This window comes from Tupaia chinensis, unplaced genomic scaffold (assembly GCF_000334495.1).
Source record: "Tupaia chinensis unplaced genomic scaffold, TupChi_1.0 Scaffold146650_1, whole genome shotgun sequence".
NCBI classification, from domain to species: domain Eukaryota; kingdom Metazoa; phylum Chordata; class Mammalia; order Scandentia; family Tupaiidae; genus Tupaia; species Tupaia belangeri.
In genome coordinates, this window is record NW_006206507.1 from 2,009,063 (window position 1) to 2,015,353 (window position 6,291).

Sequence of the window (6,291 nt, forward strand, 5' to 3'; positions counted from 1 at the left end):
TGCTATAGGGTGTGTGTGCTTGCCAGAGAGACAGTGAAAGACAGAAAGACAGAAAGCAAGAAATCCCACCCCCCTCGGGGGGGATGACCGTACCATAGTCCCTTCTCTGTTCTCCTCTTAGGATTTGGGGCACACATACACAGTTCCTGGTGTGAGCTTTGAGCCACTGGTTCTGGGACTCAAACTGCAGTCGACTACATAGCTGAGTCCAGTGATATAACCATTACATCATCTGTTGGTCTCTTATTGTTTCTTTTTAAATACCATCACTATCATAATTCCTGGTGATGTCAACATCTATAAGATATCCTGGCCTCTCATCTCCTTGATTTGATTTTCTCCAATCATATTGGCTCTATTTCTACTGCTCATTTCTATTTATAGCATAGGCTTTACTGTTATAATTAAGTATATCCTTTCTATAAATTCAGTTTCAAGCTTTGCATTCTCTGACTACTACCTTTTATCATTCCAGCTGACTTTCCACCAATACTCCAACTCCAACAATCCTTCTATACATAGGGATCTGAAATTAACTGATTACCACATTTTCCTTTTCCCAGAAGCCTTCACACTTTTTTTCAGTGACAATTCCATGTTTCATCATTTTGATCATTCTTTGCTATAAAAACCACTCCTTTTTATTTATCTTGTTTTAATATACTACCTTGCAAAATCAATACCCATAGTTAAATCTAGCTGCATTTGCCTACCCTCTGATCATGCATGCAACACTGAAAATTTGCCAGTACAGTGACTTGTTTCACTTTAAATTAATGACAGCTACCTTCAAGTTGGCCCTAATGATATCCAACAACCATGTTCTATTTCCCTAGTATATTCAGTCCTTAGATGATATTTCGGGCCTTTGTCTTTCCTCTAACATTATCATCACCTCCTCCTTCGTCTTTATTCCCTGCAACTGATGATCAAATGAAAGCAATCAAAAGAAAACTTGCCTCAGGCTACATATTTTATTTTTAAATAATTTTTAAAGAGATTTTGCTATATGACACATATGCTCAGTGGAGAGACAGAGACAGAGAGTAAGAAATTACCTCTCAGGGGGATAGCCATCCCACAGTCCCTTCTCCATTCTCTACTTAGGATTTTGGGCATGTGTGCACTTGTGCCTGGCATGAGTTTTAAGCTGCCAGATCCAGGACTCAAACTATGGTTGACTATAAGAGTCCAGCAATGTAACCCTTAAGTCATCTTCTGGTCCCCAGTCTATCTATTTTTATCTTTTTTCCTACCTATATTTATGTTAATGTGTTCTGCCTTAACTCCTTTTTTATAAATTAGCTACCTAAACTCTTAGCAAAGACAATCTCTCTGTACACAAGGTCTTATTCCCTCTCATCCTCCTAAGAACCTCACTCTAGCAATTCTTCTTTTTCTTTCTTGTATTACTGGTTTTCCCACTCTGTTGAATTCATGCATGAGCATGTAGTGATTTCTCTTATCTTAATGAAACAAACCACCTTTACTTCTTCCATCTACCTTTCCTCTTTTTTTTTTTTTTTTGCACCTTTTGAAGAGAATGACTCTTCAAAAGATATGGATCTATGCACTGACTCCAATTTTTCTTTTATCTCTTGGATTGAACCTACTGCCATCAGATTTTATACCCAGAAGATTTTAGGCATATCTATGAGGTCATCAATGACCTTCAAGTTGCTATATCCAATAGCATTAATCAGCCTTCATCTGACATTTACAGGATTTTAAACACTTGTTTACCCCTTCATCCTTAGAACACTTTCTTGCCTTGACTTGCAAAATATTATACATTTTATTTATTTCATACCTCAATGGCTGTTGCTTTTGAATCTCCTTTGAATCTCTTTTTAATCTCTTCTACTCATCTCATCTTCAGAGCTCACTTTTAATCTCTTCATGAGTACATAATACATGAGTACATAATGTGCATAGTTCCTTGGTGACATTATCCCACTTCATGGCTTCAAATACAACCCATATCCTGACAACTCTCAAATTTATATTTTGGGGGAACCAGCAGTTAGTGTAATGGCTGTGTCACTGGACTCCCACATAGTCAACCGCGGTTCGCATCCCGGACCTGGTGGCTTAAAACTCACGCCGGGCGCGTGTGCCTGCATGCCCAAGATCCCAAGAGGAAAATGGAGGAGAAGGGATTGCGGCGTGACCATCTCCCCTGGGGGGTGATTTCTTGCTTTCTGTCTCTCTGTCTCTGTCTGGCGAGCACACGCGCCCTATAGCGAAAACCTCTCAAAAAAAAAATTATATTTTGGGTCAACATCTGTTATTTTTCAAGGTACTGCCAGGCTGAAATACCTTCTCCATACTCCTTCTGGTTTTTTTCGGCATGTAGGCACACATGCGCAGTGTGAGTCAAGCCTCCTGGCATGGGACTTGAACCACAATCTGTCATGTGAAAGTCTAGCACCCTAACCACTTGCCACCTGCTGGCCCCCAAGGTCTTTTTCTTTTCGATAATCATACATTCAAATATTGACTCATTACTTAGGGGTCTTATAGATAATTAAAAATTAACACATCTCAACCTGAACTACTTCTCTTACCACTCCCATTTCAAAATCAGTAACATCAGTATTTTTGAAAATTACTATAGAGCATGTGTACTCACCAGAGAGAGATGAAAGAGAGAGGGGAGAAAGAGAGAGAGAGAGATAATAAGAAAGCTCCCCAAGAAGGGATGGTCACACTGCAATTCCTTCTTTTCCATTCCCCAGTGTTTTTCCCAAACCTCTGGGTCCAGGACTATAACCATATAGTCAGCCGATTGGGATCCAGACACCTTAACTATCATGTCACTTGCTGGCCTCAATATCATTATTTTATTTGCTTCTTTATGATAAGTTAGATTCATCCTTGAACCCTCTCTTTCTCTTACAACAAGCATCGAATCTGGTGGCTATCAATCAAGTTCACCCTTAAAAACTGCTTATCAAATCACAAAACTTTAAACTACTTCCACTGCCACCATCCTCGTAAAGGTCATGTATTACTTCTTCTTTTCTTACTTACTTATTTGTCTATTTATTTATAGTCATTCACTATACATCTATACAGTATACAAAATGAGATTTTTCTATCAAGTATACATTGTATATTGACTCAATCAAAAATATTGCCATACATGTTATCATCAAGAAATAATTTTCTATTTCTTGTTTCTTAAATATTTTGCTTTATTTTTCCCCCCTTGATTTCCTACCTTTCACCCTCTGCCAACTCCTCCCTTCTCCCACACTGTCTCTGGTATGTACAGTTGTTTTCCATACCTTCCCCCCCCCACATTTTATTGATTCACTAAGATCTTAATTAATTTAAAGACTTTCAATAGATAGCGCCGCTAATATATACATATTTATGAATGCATGTCTGACTTTAGGCGTAAACCTCAGTAAGTATAGTGAACATACTATAAAGTAGCACCTCACTGGGGCTATATAGTTTAGTGGAGTCATTAAATAGGTATTAATAGGTATTTTTAATGCACTTTTTAATTTCAAAGAAAGTTTTAGTTTTGTAGATCAAAATTAAAAAAAAAGTTAAAAGAAAATTGCTTAAAACTGAAAGCCAAGAAAAAGGCCAGGGTTCAGTCAAAACACTAGGTAGATGACCCTATCAACAGTTCAAGAGAAGACAAAAATCCTTAAATATGAAAATCAATGTATCAAAGAAAATCTGTAATGTTTTAGTCTACAGTAAAATAATTCTATTTCACTAGATCAGACTCATGTAATTAATCTCTCTTCTATTGAATTTGCAATGTTACTGTGGTCTGATCTTTCCATTTAAACTCTGGAAGTTAAATTCAACTCTGGACTTGTCCCTACCATTAGGCTGGCCATTTTCTTGGTTGTTTTCTTGTACTCTTATTTCTGTGTGTCTGATTTTAGTTTTCCTGGTATAGCACTCCCTTCAGCACTTCTTGGAGAGTTGGTCTGGTGTTGGTAAATTCAGGTTTTGTTTATCTGAATATGTTTTTGTCTTTTTTTTTCCTATATGAGAGATGATCTTGTTGGGTATAGTATTCTTGGTTGAAATTGTTCAGATATTTGACTACTGAGCACCTAGACCTCTCTAAAAAATCAGGGTATAGAGGCTGAGCAGAAAAGTGATAAAGGTAAAGGAAAAGGAACAGGAATAGAAAAAAATAAGAGAAAACAAGACAAAAACAATATAAAAAAGAGAAAAAAACCTTTTTTTTGGTTAAAAAAATGAAAGCCCTGCAGCATATTATTGCACTGCATGAATGAAGCTGCTAAGAACTCAAATGTAGAAGGTTGCTGATTGGCTTAAATCTTGACTCCTGGCTAGACTGGGGAGCAGAAGGGTGAAGTCTGGGCAGAGGATCTTTAGTGATGGAAATCTCACAAGACCATATATCACTTCTGATTTTTGCACCAGCCTCCTAGTTTATTTTCCTATTTATGATTTTGACCTCTTCACTCTATTTTCAATGAAGATGCCAGACTGTTAAAACTATTCTGTGTAGAACTGGGGTGGTAGATACATGACTGTATGCATATGGTAAAGTCCATATAGAATGTATTTTACTCCATGAAGATTGTAAAATGAAACAATAACAATAAAAATACAGATCATGTCACTTTTTCAAAGCACTCCAAAGTTTGAGCAAAATTGGCCTAGGAACCTGTTCTGCTTAGAGCATGCTGACTCCCTTATGTTCTCAAACACAGAAGATGTACTCTAACTTCAGGATTTTTACACCATAGACAAGAAACATAAATTCTAATATTGCTGATGTAAAAAAATATATGTTTTTATAGCAGTTGGTTTAGTATGTGGCCAGTTTCTGTAAACAATTAAAAGGTATTTAAAAAGGCATATTATCTCTTTGCAGAAAATAGGTCTAGGTATAAATCTATAAAACCAAATTTATTATTTATTTATTATTATTCATCATTTCTCTAGTCACAGTTTACTTTTGACCAATTAATCTATCAAATATTAAGAGAGAAGAATTGGGGACCAGTAGTTAACATACTGGCTATGTTGCTGGACTCCCATGTAGTCAACCGCAGTTCGAGTCCTGGACCCGGTGGCTTAAAACTCACCCTGGGCATGTGTGCGTGTGTGCCCAAGATCCCAAGAGGAGAAGGGATTGCAGCATGGCCATCCCCCCTGGGGGGTGATTTCTTGCTTTCTGTCTCTCTCTGTTTTTCTGGCAAGTGCATTTGTCCTATAGCAAAAAACTTTCCAAAAAAAAAAAAAGAAAGAAGAAAGAAAAAGAGAGAAGTATTAAAATACATCAAAACATATTGCTGAATGAAGCAATCAGGCTATGAAAGAGAGACATTGTATGTCTCCACTTAACTATACAGATGATCTGCACTCTATGGTAGAGACCGAAATATTGGAAGGCATTAAAAGCATTGAAAATAGTTTTAAAAATAGTTATGGACACTGGAGACTGTGGAAGGAGGATCAAAGAGGAAAAGAGCATAGGAAAGGATACTTGGGGAAAAAAATGAGAAAGGTAAGACTTTTGTGGGACACAGATATAGTTTATTATCTGTTGATGAGGACGTGTAAAGTATTCTCTTTATTTTATTAAATTTTTTTATATTATTTTTTCCCATTTTTTAAAAATTTACATTCATTCACTGTACATCCTTATAGCATATTAAATGAGATTTTTCCATTCAGAATACACTGTATATTGGCTCAATCAAGCACATCAACATATGTGTTATTGTCAACAAATAATTTTCCATTTCTTATTTCCTGTATATTTTGCCTTTTTTCCCATCCTTGATTCCATTATCTCACCCTCTGCTCTCTCCCACCCTCCTCCCACACTGTGTCTGGTATCTATTGTTGCTTACTATGCCTCCCCCATTTTATTGTTTCACTAAATATCTTAATAAATCTAAATATTTTCAATAGCAAGCACAGCTGATATATCCATGAACACAAGTCTGACTTTAGGCATAAACCTCAGTGAATAGAATGAACATACTATAAAGTAGCACCTAGCTAGGGCTATATAGCTTACTGCAGTCGTCAAATAGGTATCTTTAATGCTTTTTATTTCTTCTGAAAATTTGTTTTTGTTAATTTACATTCATTCCCTGAGCGTCATCACAACATACTAAATGTGGTTTCCCATCTAGAATAAACTGCATAGTGGCTTAATCATGCTTGTTATCATCCATAATGTTCTATTTCTACTTTCATACATATATGTTTTTTACCCCATGTTTGACCCTCTGCCCTATTGCACTCTCTTATTACACTATCTCTGCTGTCTAC